At 47.6% G+C, this 15,229-nt stretch overlaps 1 protein-coding gene across 3 annotated transcripts in view; it reads left to right on the top strand.

The window, feature by feature from the left end:
- ANKRD53 (ankyrin repeat domain 53) overlaps nucleotides 1–15,229 on the top strand; it is a 169,784-nt gene that overhangs the window by 44,029 nt on the left and 110,526 nt on the right. Inside the window, exon 1 of one of the 3 annotated variants that reach the window (XM_069632270.1) lies at nucleotides 2,501–2,727. The exons of the other annotated variants lie outside the window; for them this stretch is intronic. The gene's annotated coding sequence lies outside the window, so the exon portion shown is untranslated. Of the gene's footprint in view, nucleotides 1–2,500; nucleotides 2,728–15,229 lie in introns of those variants that run through there. 3 annotated transcript variants of the gene reach the window in all.

Raw genomic sequence — 15,229 nt, 5'->3', positions numbered from 1 at the left:
TACAGTGAATTGGAACTCTATTTCCTAAGGTCACAAAATATGAAGTGCAAAGAAAGACATTGGGCCTCATTACGGGTCGGGCGGTCCAGAATTAACAGTGGCGGTAAACCCGCCGCCACTGTTAATTCCGGACCGCCCGATCCCGACCCCTGCAGGCGGAAGGTGATCTTCCCACCAGGTCTGACCTGGCGGGTTGAACACCTCCCGCCTGCAGGCGGACGTGGAAACACCAGCACCATCACGAGATGGTGCCCGTGTTTCCACTTCCCCATTCCCATTGAGTCCTATGGGACTCAATGGGAATGGGGATTAACACCATTCTGCCTCCGTGACTCCCGGGACACCAGGGCTGTAATGCCATGGTAATTCCGGGAGTCACGGAGGCAGAATGGTAATACGAGTCCGGCAGTAACCAGGCGGTTTTACCGCCGGACTCGTAATGAGGCCCATTGTCATCTTCTCACTTTCCCACCCACCACAATTAATTGAAAGAGGGAAGCTGGATCACATGTTTTGTGATATGGTTACATGTTGTTATGCACATCTAGTGAACCCATCTCCTGTTTGGTACAAGAGGGTAGCACCCAGAAGGTCTCCTATCTTCTCCACAGTGTGTTTGAAAGTAAAGTAAGTTACAGCTGTTTATTATTGCCAGGATTCGAAAAAGAGTGAGGTTTCTACTGGTGTCATTTGGAGTAAGACTGGGAAATAAAGAAGATCTGCTTGGTGTTTGTTGGTGGACATGTATCTTATTTCTACAACTTACTTTGGAACATGAATAAAATAATTTAATTCCATGGTCACAGGATCTTCATTGGGGATACTTATTTGAATGAGTCAAAAGTTAAGAGTCAAGATGCATTGCATGAAAGGTCCCTACTGAATCCACACACGAGGAGCGTAGGATTTCTACATGGTACTGTGTAGCATTGGGGCTTGCGTTGATGTACAGAATGCAAGCCATAGAATGCTAGCTGACCTGGAACCGTATGTCACCGCATGGTTCCAGGGGTGACGGTTGGGGACACACAGAATGGGAGATGAAACATAGAAGGATGCATTTACCCTAGCTCCTACCTCCCTCCCTATTTTCTACCTCCTTTCTTATCTAAACCCTGTAACACAATAAAGCCTACTTCTATTTATACTTGCCAGAGTAAACCCAGATACTACATACATGAACTTGACAGAATCTAATATTATGTGTACTTCAGTCTCTGAATTGAGTGACCTTCAGAACGTGTCATGGCCAATGTTTAAGAGCTTGGTGCACGTAAGTTGTGTTAGGTGTTAGGGACAAACATTTACTGCTATCTGCACATATAGGTGACCACAGTGTCCCTTACTACCTTCTAAGAACTCAGACTCATCGTTCCCATGCAGAGTTCACTACCACCCAAAGGTCGCCTGGCGCTTATACCACAGGGCTAGCAGGTTAAGAAAAGTAAACAGGAAATGAAAGAGTGTGGAGCATGTCTAATAAGCCTCTCTGAAGAGTGTGGCTTTAATTGCTCGGCTAAAGGCCAGGCGACTGGAAATAGAGCACTTAGACAATAGACGAATATTCCCTAGCTGGGCATCTTTGCCACTAAGGAATGAACCCCAAAACTACACTGGGAGGGTACTCTCTAAATGTGTCATAGTAGGCCCCACACATAAGGGTTCCAAGTGTACTTGATAGAACACTGGTAGCCAAATAAAGCTGGCATAAAACACGTGTCACATTCCTAAAGCATTAGTCTCACTAAAAGTGGAGATGATTATGTGTTTTGAACCACCTGCAGGCATCCAATAAATTAGGGACGACAATCAAGGTATGAAGAATTATCATAATCAAGTCTTCTGGCCATTGTGGTTGAAAAAAGGAATTCTCAGAAAACAGCCAGAATTTTCCCTTGTGCCTTATTATGAGAAAAACCAGAGCTAACTACTGAATGAATCTGCAGGATCAGAGAAAGATAGAGTTTACTCACTTCTATTAAGGTAAATTGGCAATGAAAATAAAGATTGTCATCACAGATTTCTTTTAATAACTCTCAGAAGCCACAGCATTTGGCATTTCTCAAAGGAAGGATAGATCAGAAAGCATGTATGTTGTGATCTTAAGAAACCACTGTCACAGAAAGGTATTGCTGTCTTGCTATGGCCGTGGAAAACCATTGGCCCATCCAGGGGTAGGAGATGCCTCAATTTTAGGGCTGAGAATTTGTCCCGATTAGATCACTGAAAAATTATTTAATTTGAGCTCTCTAGCAGACTTTCATTTTTGAACAAAAACAAAACCACCATTGACCTTCACTCTTCTGCGATGCTCGTTATAATTGCTCCAAGGACTGGCCCTGGTTCCCATGATTTGCCAGAAATGATGACAACAAATATTCTTATTTAATTGTGTAAGTACACTTAAGACACTCCCTTAATGAATGGTCGTCTGCCTTTGCTGGAGACCTAACCATTATGAGCAGGTCTATGACTTCTCTGCAGTTCTGATGTCACAATCAGGAAAGAGAATGCTGGTTCAGAGTAGAGGAGTCTCAGTGTGAGAGGGCCACACAACATTCCCTGTGCCTAACTGAGCTTCACCTTTGCAGCTGGATATCCCGCTACTTCCACTACGTGGACTGATATGCCATGTGTCTAGACATATCATTTGCAGCCCGTAACTTCGACAGATGCCTTCAACAAGGCAATCCCGGAATTAACTGGAGAAGCAGGACAAATTAGGAGGTAAGAGAAATCCAATAGGCCAAAAGCATAGATAAGAACGCATCTCATTTAAGATAACATTTGTGACACTTACATTTGTGTTCATTCCTTTACGACCATTTTTCAGTTTTGTTTTCAAGATGGCTGCTGAGAACCTGGACAGTACCAGGGAATTGTAGGGTTCAGCTAGCCTCACAGGTGTAATAAAGTCTCTTATTAGTCACACGGGACACACAGACCAGCTGTGGAGACTGATGTTGATCCAGGTATGCTTTATTGGTGCAGTATATACAGTTCCAGTTACTTTTAGGTATATACAGTAGTATGGATGACAGGACATGGATAGGGATGGGTAGATACAGTATACATGAAGGAGAGGACCCACCGGCCATCCACTCACTCCAGCTCAGGCCCCCAGCTGACTCACTCAGAACATTCATACACTGATGCACTCAACATTCTCCTGGCTGCATCATACATCACATTCTATTGGCAATCACTCCAGGCCCATGACAATGTACAGGACTATATATAACATCTCCGTTTCATACCAGATTCAACCACAACATAACAACAGGGTACTAGAATTGTGTATGTTTGTGGTCCCTTATAGGTATTTAAAGATAATTACTTTTACACTTAGAAATAACGGTGTACCTCCTCCTTGCATTTGGATTGTGGTAACGCAACCAGGATATCCAAAGGAAGCACATGACCTGTCATTGGAATCGCTGCATTGGACTATGATGTATAACAGAATGTAAATGTATTATCATTAAACAACCAAATCAGTTCAAATAAACATAAAATGTGTGGGGATAACAATTGATATGACACAACCTAATGTTTTCTAAACATCACTGTTCAGTTAATGTACATATGAAATGACAGAATAGGAAAATACCAGCTTCTTCAAGGAAGTTTTGAACTTGTGTGCCTTTGGTTGCGCATCCCTCTTGCCCCCAAAGAGAATGAACTCTGTTTTGGTGGGGTTGAGGCTCATGTAGGCACTTGACATCCAGATTTGCAGGGCGGAGAATCTGTGTTTGAATTGGTGAATGTCGTTGAGGCCGCTATCCTTCAAGCCTAGCTGTGTGTCATCAGCATATGATGGATTTTGATGTTGAATTTCACCAAGAGTGCTGCATGAATCATCTTTGTCCATGATGAGGAGTGCCTCATCTATGACCTGGATGGTGGTGGTCTCGGTGCTGCATCTTAGTTGGAAGCTGGACTGGTATTCTTGAAGTAGGTTTTGTGGAGTTACCTTTTTGTGTAGTTGGAGCATGGAAATCTTCTCAATGATCTTGCCAATAGAGGGTAGATGGGTGATTGGGCAATGGTTTACTAGGGCGTCCAGTTCGGGGGGATCAGGCCAGTTTTCAATGTGTTGGGAAAGATGCTGTAGAAACCCAGAGCACAAAATCCTATAGGGAGTCAAGCAGCAAAGGTAGGGTATGCCCATAGTATGAGCTGTGTGGTCTAGAGGGTGTCCAGTAGAGTGCCATTTTGTTTCTTGTTTGCTTGTGTTTCTGTTAGAAGGAAGTCCTCTAGGAAGACGTTGATGCAGTTATGAGGTCAGTGATTACATCCAGGAAGGTTTTCTTACTCTGCAGTGCGCTGTAGATCAGGTGGAAAGTAGCAGCTGTGGTATGGGAGAGCAGAAAGTGACACGTCAGGAGTGCCTTGGATATGAAGGGTGATGGAATATGTAGTATGCACGTCCTTGAAGTCTTGCGGATGACTTTGAGGCCCAGTCAGACTTCTCTGTACAGTTGACATGCTGGATGCTGTAGTTGGCAGAGACAAGGGCTACCAGGATATGAGAAGAGGTGGAGAGTAAGCCATGTTTCTGTTCCAAAGAGTGGGTCAAGGATGTCTGTGGGGACAATATCAGGAATGTCTGCCGAGTAACATACAGTGGAGAGGGCGTTGATTAGCATGAGGTTGCATATTTGTTTTGTTGGAGCGGGTTGAGTGGGATGTTGATTAAGTTGTTTTGGGTAGAGCAGGGAAGGTGCTTGGTGAGTGCTGAGTGTTTGTGTGTGAAAGTTAGGGTGGGGTTAGGTTTTGTGCAGGGGTTCTGGCCCTTGGCTCATTCCAGGATCTATTGTTCTGGTTGAAGCCCTTGCTTCCTGCATCCTGACTTCTGCCACGCCTGCCAGCATCCTGGATCACCTGCAAAGGAAGAGAAGAAGAGAACAGAAGAAGGAAAAGTCCTTACCTGCTAAAATCCGCATCCCGGAGACATCTCGCCGACAATCCTGAAAAGGAAGACTTTTATTTAAAAGCTCATCGCGTCGATCGCTGCAGCGCCGCATTCCACTCACCTTTACTGGGCGCCTCCATGTTCAGCAGTGATCATCCGGATTCACAGTCACGCCCCAGCGCCTAGGGAGAAAAAGACCAGAACAAAAGGTGAGAGAGAGAAGGGAATAAGGAAAGCTAAATCTCCATGTTAAGACTTACCTGTTGATTCATTCCCTCTTCATTTCGGGTCCGCGCCGCATCCTGGCATTTCCGGACCCCGGCCCCTAAGGGGAAAAAGAGACATCAGCGTTAATGAGCGAATGAAAAGACATTACCAAAAAACGCTCATTAAAGACTTACCTGATTTCTACAAGGATTTCACCTCTCATCTCGGGTCGGTGCCTGTTCCCCGGCATTCCGTACCCCGGCCCCTATGGGGAAAAAGACACTAGCATTAGTACATTAATGCATGGACACAAGGGGAACCTCTTATCAAAACACTTACCTGGAAGCCAAGCAAGTTTGGTTCTCACCAATCCGCAAATCCAGTGAAGTAACTGGATACCAACGCGCCCCTGCATCAGAAGCAGGATGGAGAGCTCGTCCTTCCAGACCCTAAGGTGAGACGCTACGAGGAATCACAGAAGGGTTTCGAGGAGGGTGAGAGGGGAAAGTGGGAGGCTGATTGCATTACCCTCGCAGACAGTTAATCCCCTATTTTCGCCTACAGAAGGATACTTCTGCGAGCCAGACAAGCCAGATTTGGGGGCCCGGTCCAGTCCGTCTTCCGAACACTGCGCATCACCTTAGAAGAGGTCACAACAGCGCGAACCAGGCCAGCGCCTCCGTGGGAGTCAGGTGAGCGTTACAGGTAGTACATGTGTAAAGACCGAAGGGGGGTGTCTGTACTCCTGCTCTCTATATAGCAATCAAGGCTTAGCTCTCAGAGGTGATGCAGGCTTGTTCTTATGTACAGTGTAGTCCCCAAGCATCCACAAAGGAATGTCCGCACACTATGTTAGTTAAAACACAGTCTATGGGCCTCATTACGACCCTGGCGCTCACGTAATGAAGGGTGCCGGTACAGGTTCGGTACCCTTCATTACGTGAGCGCTGATTACAAGGTTCCCTTTGCGGGACCCGGACCAGACGTCTGGTAAAACCATTGAAGGAACCCGGTAATTTAGTCTGGTTTGGAGGCAGCCATGGTGCTAATAGCACCATGGCTACCTCCAAACTCGTAATGAGGCCCTATATATATATAGGGCCTCATATACAAATATATATATATATATATATATATATTTGTGCTAGTGGTTGGAACAATAGTGGCCTCGTTCACCTAGGCACAGTTCTGTATGAGGATCCCCGACCTGGGCGACCTTTAAATAAAGATATATCATACAAGCCCGTTTCATATATTGTTCACAAGAGTCTTATTTCCTTCTAAATAGTTCTACAACCCCAATGTACATGGAATAGCAGAGTTCGACGTTGGGTTGTCGACGGATCCTTCTTGAGCGGCTCCCTTTAAGGCAGAAGCCACAGGTCGTCGAGATCCCACTAGGAAAAAGGGTGAACACTGTTGTTGCGGCAGCAGCTTCGGTTGTTGCGGTGCTCGTTGACGATCGGCTGAAAACGTCCTGCAAGCCGATACGTGCGGTGCACCTCGTCGACGAGTTTTTCGTTGCGCAAAAAGTCAGTGAAGAACTTTGGCCCAGAAAGGGCGTCTGGTTGTCGGTGAATGGGACGCAACCAAGCGGTCAATGATGATGAACAAGGGAGTCCTTGGATAAAATGTTCTTAGGCAAAGGAGCACTGCAGCTCCGGTCGGCGACGGCGGTCGTCGACGGTGATGGACTTCAATGTCCGGGCGCTTCTCTTTGTGATTCTGTGGCAGTCCCTGCCTCCGGTCGGCTGCCTTTCGTAGGTCTGTCTACCAGGAAGCTTTGGGAAAGATCAGCTGGTGCACGATGATTCCTCTTAGCTCGGGAAGAGGGCTCTTAGCTGTTCCTTGAAGGCACAGCAGCTATCAGATCAGCGAAGGACAGCATCATCAGTTCTTCTTCTTCCAGTGGGCTTCAACGTTAAGCATCAGTTTCAATTTCAGCTTCTGAACGATTTCTACCAGTAAGAGGCCCCCAGATATACTGTTGATCTCCCACTCACTCTGCTGGGTCACACTTAGGCAACCAATCACTCAGAAGTGCATTCAGCAGTCAGACAGCCAATCAGACGCACGGTACATTCAGGCCATTCTTCTCCATCCAGACATTCACAACACAACACAGAATGTGGATTCGGACAAGCACTCTGCCATTCAGCACTACACACTACATTCATACCAGTTTCGGGCAGGGCTGTCTCAGTAATTGGTCCTCATTCCGAGTATGGTGGGGTAACGTGTCCGGTTTGGTGCAATGGGGACTAAACAGTCTAGTCTGACCTTGGCGGGACCGGTAAGTCCCCATTCACCAAACCATTCCCCATTCCCATATGAGCCCCCATAGGGCTCATTGGGAATGGGGATGGCGCAAATAACGGGCTAGCGAATGTCAAGCCCGTTATTTGCACCCTGGTCCCTTAACGGGTCCCGTCCATAACGCCAGGTCAGACCAGGCGTTAAAGGAGGGACCCGCTAAGGGACCTTGTAGTAGGGCGGTAAGGGATTACCGGCACCGGTCTCCTTACCGGTGCCCGGTATCCCTTACCGCCAACCTTGGAATGAGGGCCATTGTGTCAAACACCAGATACTAGACACCCATACCACAGCATGCGTATTCGTCACACACTCCATGCACCCAGGTTCCACCCCACGGGCGTACCCACAACATACAGTCATTGGGAAGGATCCAGCCAGTCTGGCCTGGACTTCCCCAGAACACCATATATGGAACTTCCACCCAACAAATAGTCAGGGGGAAGGGACAGAGTCAGGGCTTCCCGGGACTTCGGGAAAAGTAAGGTAACAGGCGATAGAAAGCAAGAGGCCACAGGGGCCATCTTGTTTCCTATCAGGAATCCACTGATTCCAATGCCAGGGCCTGGGCATCCCAAAATGGAGGATGCGCAGGGCACCTGTCAATTCAGCCCGGAGCTGCCACCAGCCCATACCAGACTCTGTGGGCCACACACAGGTGCCCAAAAACATACACTAGGAGTACACGGTCATGCTCCCACTCATGGGTGCCATAAGGGTATCCCAAGGGTCTGTTCACCAAGCCAAATACCGGAAGAGCCGCACCGCCAGGAGTACCACATGAACTCCTGCATGGAAAACAAGACAGAACACATGATATAAAGCAATAAAGGACACAGATTCGTAGGCCCTGTCCCTCCGATGCATTTCCAGCATCACAACATGGCCACTGTGTTCCCCGCTGGGTGAGTGAGGCGCCCGTTACTACCGTTATTTCCGGCCATGGCATCCAAAAAAGTCCTCACATGCCCAACACAGTAGATCCTGTGCGACCCTGCTTGGAACCTGAAGGAGATCTGACATCCTGCCTGAGAATTTAGACCATTGAGTCCTTAGAGCCCACTGGAGAGATCTTATTCTCATGCGTGCCTCTGGCACCAGAAAAATGAAGGATGCCGTGAGGCTGGGCAACCTCAGAAAGTCAATGGCTGGGAGACACAGTGCACTTTGAAATTTGGTGACCATCTGCAGAAAGTCTTGAGCCTTCACTTCTGGTGGCAAGGCTTTTCCCAGGGAAGCATCCAGGGGACTGCTCCATTGAATTGGAGCCTTTGAGATGGTATCATGTTGGACTTCTTGAAGTTGAGGGAGAAGCCCAGTCCGTGGAGAGAGTGACAGATGTAGCAGAGATGTTCCAAGGCCTGTTCGGGGAACTGGCCCTGATCAGCCAATCGTCCAGTTATAAGTAGACGTGAATACCCCCTCTCCTGAGACTCGCTGGCACCACCGCCATCAACTTGGTGAAAACCCTTGGGGCAGAGGTCAGCCCAAATGGCAGAACTCAAAACTGATAATGAGAACCGCCAATGGCGAACCTCAGGTACTGTCTGTGCTTGTGATGGATTTGCACATGAAAGTAAGTATCCTAAAGGTCCAATGATACCATCCAGTCCTGAAGCTGGAGGGCCTGAAGGATCTGAGAAAGGGTAACCATCTTGAACTTGTCCTTCCTGAGGAACTTGTTCAAGTCTCTTAAGTCCAAGATGGGTCTCAATCCTCTGTCCTTTTTTGGGGATTAGGAAGTACGAGGAGTACCAGCCCTTGTTCCTCTCTGCTACAGGCACTGGTTATATAGCACCTTTCTCAAGCAGGGTGAAGATGTCCTGCATAAAGAGCAGATCTGGAACTTTGAAAGAGCTGTTCCCTGGTGAATGACTCTTAGGCTTTTTTCTAGAAAGGGAAGACGGTAACCCTGGGCAACTGTTTCCAATGCCCATGCATCTGAAGTAATACCTTGCCATTCTTTCTGATGCAGTGAGAGCCTGTCTCCCACCGGGGTCTTGTGAGCTAAGGCCTCAGAGAGATTTTGAGGTAGCCAAAGCAGTGGCTGATGGTAAAGTAGCCAATGCCTGGGCGGTCCAAGTACTTCTTCCCCGTCCTCCACAGGGGAATCATTTTTGACCTCTTTGATTCGACAGTTCTCTCCCCCTTCCAACTGAGGAAGCAAAGCGAAATGACCCACCCCTCCAAAATGTGCCCCGTTGTGGCGGTTTTGTGCCTATCTAATAGCAGCACCAAAGGATTTGGCTGCTGCTTTGGAGGTCTGCAGCTTCTCCAGGCTCTCGTCAGCCTTGTTACCAAATAAATTTGTGCCGTCAAATTTCATGTTAAGAAGTCTGGACTGCACATCTGGCGCGAAACCAGATTTTCTTAACCAGGCAAATCTGTGCATTACTGTACTAGCCGCCATTGACCTGCTGATACTGTCAGCAGTGTCGAGACCTGTCTGGAGGGATTCGCACATTGCGTCTTTCCCATTCTTTTTTTAATAACAAATTTGATTGGATTTTTGTCCTTACGTACAAAAAACGTTCAATACACTAACAAACATATATATATATAAGGAAGAATATTCAAGTAAAAAGTCAACTTTGGCACATTCTTGCTAATCACATTCGGGTGATAACAGGTAGTGGTGTTACGTTTAGGAGCGATGGCAGGGTTGCACACCAGAGTTCATTAGTTCGTACTGTGCGTATTTTATGACGTTAGTTCCCATTTCCCCCATATTTTATCTGCCTTGCCTGGGCAGCCTCTTGCTTGGTAGACTCGGCATTCCATTAGGATGATAGCATCTACATCTGTCGTCCATTGGTCATAGTGTGGAGTTGTTTCCGAGCCCCACAGTTGTGCAATGTTTCTTTTGGCTATTCCTGTGGAAGTTGAGAACATCAGCTTTTCGAAGCGAGACAATCCCCCCTTCCTCTTCAATTCCCAGGAGGAGGAGTTTGGGGTCGGTTGGAATTGGTCGGCCCAAGACTCTTGAGAGTCTTTCACTACATTTTTACCAAAAGTGTTGTATCTGTGCGCATTGCCATAGGATGTGGTAGAAGGTTCCTCCTTCTTGTTTACAACGTAAGCATTTGGGGTCGGTCACTTTACCCCAATTGTTTAATGCTAGGCGGGGGTAGTATATTCTGTGAAGAATTTTCAGTTGGATGAGTCTGATTCTAGCTGAGATTGCAGTGTCTCTGGGATACATCAGGGAAATCCAATCTTCAGGTGGTATTGGACCCACTACTCTTTCCCATTTCAACTTCAGGCTCGATAGCTTAGTCGTGGCAAATGAGGAGATGGCATTATACATGGTGGATGTGACCTTGCTTTTCACACTATCTACGACTATGTTTCTTTCTATTGGTGTGCATTCCGGCATGTATGACAACTGGTCCCTTTGTTCGGTGAGTGCCTGTTGTAGCTGTGCATAGTGGTATTTCTCGGTGGCCGGAAGACCGTATGTGTATGAAATCTCGGCAAACGGTATGATTTGGTTGTTTACATATATTTGCTGTATGGTTTGTATACCGGCTGTTGCCCAGTTAGGCCATTTGTGGAGTTTACTGAGACCCGTATGGTGGACGTTGTTCCAGATGGGCTGAACTGGAGTAACTCTATTGGCCCAGCCGATGTGTTTATGTGTTTCTTTCCATATTTGGGCTGTGTGCGCTATTATCGAGTATTCGGGAGGGTGGTTCTTTTTGCCGTAGAGGCTTTCGATCGGGGACATGTCATGTCGTGCAGTTATTTCAGCTTGTATATGGGGAAAATTTGGGTTGCCATGAAGTATGCCGTTTACCGTCGCCATTTGGGTCGCCCAGTAGTAGACTTGGATGTTCGGGAGTCCTATTCCCCCCTCCCAGACTTAGCGTTGAGGGTTTTGAGAGCTATTCTTGGGTGCTTCCCTCCCCATAATAGTTTATGTGTTGTTCTATCTATTTTACAGAATTCCGCAGTGGGGATGTGGAGAGGGGCGTTTTGGAGGATGTACAAGGACCGGGGTAGGGCCAGCATCTTGAAGAGCGCTGCTCTGCCTAATAGTGTTAGCGGTAGTGCTTCCCAGTGGACCACATCTTGTGCAAATTTCTTAACTAGTGGGTGTAGGTTTTGGGACAAGTAGCTATCTAGTTTATTTGTGATTATGATGCCTGGGTAACGGAACTGTGTGAGTTCTATTTGGTATGGGGAGCCAAGTGGCGGTATACAGTCTACTCCCTTCACCGGAAAGAGCACGGATTTGGAGCAGTTCACCTTGAGGCCGCTGAAGGCTCCGTATTTTATTAATATTTCAGTGACTATAGGACAGGAGACCGTCGGATCACCTAGGTATACCAGGAGGTCATCTGCATATAGGGATATCTTGTCTTCCCAATCTGAGTTCCACCGAAAACCTGTCCATGTGGTTGAGCCCCGCAGAATGACTGTTAGTGGTTCAATTATTAGTGCGAACAGCATTGCCGAGAGGGTGCACCCGTGTCTGGTGCCCTTTCCCAGCTGGATGTTGCGCGAGGGCCACCCATTCACTCTCACCTCTGCCAACGGGTTGTTGTAAAGAAGTTGGACCCATTTTATGAATGGTTCACCAAAATTCATCTTTCTCATGATTGCCCATAGAGCCTTCCAATATACCGAATCAGAGGCTTTTTCGAAATCTATGGCTAGCAGCACCAATGACTGTTGTAGGGCGGGTGCTCTCTCCAGTGCCAAATGTTGCCTGCGAATATTCATTCTTGTTGATCTTTGAGGCATAAAGCTGCATTGGTCCGGATGGATCAGTGCTGCAAGGACCGTTTGGAGTCTGTTTGCTAGTATTTTGGCCAGTATTTTCGCTTCGCTGTTTATTAGTGATATGGGCCTGTAGGAGCTGTACTCGTCTGGGGGCTTTCCTTTTTTGGGCATCACTATTATTGTGGCTTTGTGGAGGTCTGGCGGGAGCACACCCTCTATTAGGGAGTGTTCGAACAGGTTGAGAAGGTGGGTGGATATATCTAGATGGCTTCGTTTTTTCCAAATGTCGAGTGGGAAACCGTTGGCGCCTGGAGTCTTGCCTGCTTGGAGTTGGGCGATGGCTGTTGAAATTTCCTCCTCTGTTATTTTGTTATCTAACATGTTGGCATGCTCCGTGTTGAGTGTTGGGAGATCGGTGCTATCCAGTATGGAGCTGTCTGCTGTGCCACTGGGAGGCACATAGAGTTCTTCGTAGAAGTCAGCAAAACGTTCTGCTATTTCTGCATTGGATGAGACTATTTCTGCATTCCTTGTCCTAATATTCTTTACCCTCTGTTGTCCCTCATCACGTCTTTCCAGCCATGCTAGCAGCTTGCCAGCTTTTTCCCCCATTTCATGTAGGCGTGCTTTCATGGCACTGTGTGCTTTTTGGGCGCAATCTAGAGACAGGTTATGTAGCTTTTTCTGCGCCAGCATTAGGGCTCTGCTTGTCTGGGGGGTGTCACTGTTGATGTGCTCTGTTTCTTTGTCCACAACTTCTCTTTCAGCTTCTATGATCAGTTCACGTTGTGCTTTTTTCTTGGCTGATATCCACGAGATGATCTCGCCTCTCAGGACTGGTTTGTATGCTTCCCATAGTATAGTGGGGTCATCCACCGAGCCTGTATTTAGATCGAAGTAGTTGGAGGTGGCTGCCTCTATTTTCTCTTGTAGGTCTGGGAACCCTAGGAAGTAGGAGGTAAGCCGCCAAGTGGGAGGGGGACGCGGCCTCTCAGTTTCCAGTTCAAGTAATAGTGGAGAGTGGTCAGATATGCCTCGTGGGAGGAAGGATGCGTTGCAAGCTTTGTGGATATTCTGATTTGGTAGGAAGAAATAGTTTATTCTGGATATTGAGGCATGCACTCCTGAGTGGAAGGAATATTCACGTTTCTCCCCATGTAGGTCTCGCCACGTATCCCGGAGCCCCAGTGCGGACGCAAAAGCGGCAAGTTTGGTGACTTTGGCAGGGTTTCTGGTCCTCAAATGCGTGCGATCTGAGGCATTGTCCATTGCTTCGTTAAAGTCCCCTCCTATCACACATGTGTCTGCCATACTTGTTGTCAGGATAGGGGTAATGTCGGCTAGCAGAGTATTAAGGAGGGCTGGTGGGGAATATATTGCCATAATAGCCGGCGTTTGGTTCCAGAGCGTTGCCTGAATTTGTACATAGCGACCACTGCTGTCTTGTATTATGTGTTTGATCTCCAGTGGTAGCCTTTTGTGGATCAGTATTAGCACTCCTTTCGCCCCCATGGAGAAACCCGAATGTACCGCTTTGCGGTAGTTGGATCTTTGGAATAATTTGCATGCAGTTCCCGCCAGGCGCGTTTCTGTTAGGAGGGCTATGTCTGGAGAGTGCCTGTTTATGTGCTGCAGTACCAGTCTTCTTTTGATGCTGGATCCCAGCCCATTCACATTCCATTTAAGGAGCGTTAGGTGCTTGTTGTTTGAAGCCGTCTCACGTGCCATCAGGTGTTTGGCTGTTAGGTGCCCGGATGTGTTCCATAGGTTGTAGTTGTGCCGATGTTAACAAGGCAGGCTGTATTACGGCGATTGCCTCAATTAATATGCTCATAGTGCCATCGTATGCTAAACATTGAATGAAAACATTATTCCCAACTCCCTCCTCCCTAAACTTCACCCACAACTGAAGCATCTGTCAGCCCAACATAAACTTATAAACAGTTAAACCTTAGCTCGCATATGCCCGCTCCGTCTCAGCCGGGCTCTACAGACTGGATACAGCGTGGGGCTGGGCAGTATAGCACCTTCATTTGGTACTATGAGTTTGTTTCGTCGTCTAGGGGGGCGGCTGTTAGTTGGCCGCCAGCCTTAATATGCCTTGTGATTTGGGTTACAGTGCGGAGCATGAGCTCTCTTGCTTTTCACTTACAGTGATATCTTTGTCTTGGGTGACATTGCATTCTATTATTCGTTTCCTTGTTGCGGGATCCCAACTTGTGGGTGTTGCTGGGGTTCCAGGTCTGGTGGTCGCTCAAGATGTGGTCTGTTGCGTTCCCTTCTCTTCTTCTCCTTGGCGCTCCAATCACCCTCTATGTGCATCTCGGCCCAGTTCCATGCTTCCTTAGGGTCAGTAAAGTGCACTGTCGTGCCATTATGAAAAATGTTTAGCTGGGCAGGGAGGATTAGTCCATATTTGACTCCCATTGAGTGCAGGCGTTTTTTGAGTGGGTCAAAGGACTGGCACGCTTTCTGCACCTCTCTGGTGAAGTCAGGGAAGAAAGCGATTTTTGATCCGTTGTACATGACTGCCCCCTTCGATCTTGCCAGCTGTAGCACAGTGTCTCTATCCCTGTAGTTTAGGAATCTTGCAATGACTGTGCGCGGCGGTGTGCCGGGTGTAGCTTTGCCGGTTGGTATGCGGTGCGCCCGCTCAATGGAGAAAAACCTGGAGAAGGACTCTGGATCATATGTGCTAGTAAGCCATTCTTCAAGAAATAGTTCCATGCAGGCCCCTTCTGCTTTCTCAGGGAGGCCAAGTATGCGAATGTTGTTTCGCCGAGATCTGCCCTCGCTGTCATCCACTCTTGATTCCAGGATCTTGATCCGAGCTAGCATGCCGGACATTTGACGGTTTACCCCTCGTATGTTGTCTTCAGTCTCTGGGATTCGTGCCTCTGCCTCTCCCGTGCGTGAGGTTAGCTTTTGTAGGTCGTGCCTTAAAAGGGACACGTCCGTGCCAATACTGTCCATCTTCTTCTCCATCGATGTTCTGGAGCTGGCAATGGCACTCATTATGACCCTGAGGGAGATGCCATCTTCCATTCAGTCTGCTTCCGTTGATGACAG

Source organism: Ambystoma mexicanum, chromosome 6q (genome assembly GCF_040938575.1).
Source record: "Ambystoma mexicanum isolate Mex_15411 chromosome 6q, UKY_AmexF1_1, whole genome shotgun sequence".
Taxonomy (NCBI): domain Eukaryota; kingdom Metazoa; phylum Chordata; class Amphibia; order Caudata; family Ambystomatidae; genus Ambystoma; species Ambystoma mexicanum.
This window is presented reverse-complemented; position numbering and strand designations above follow the sequence as displayed.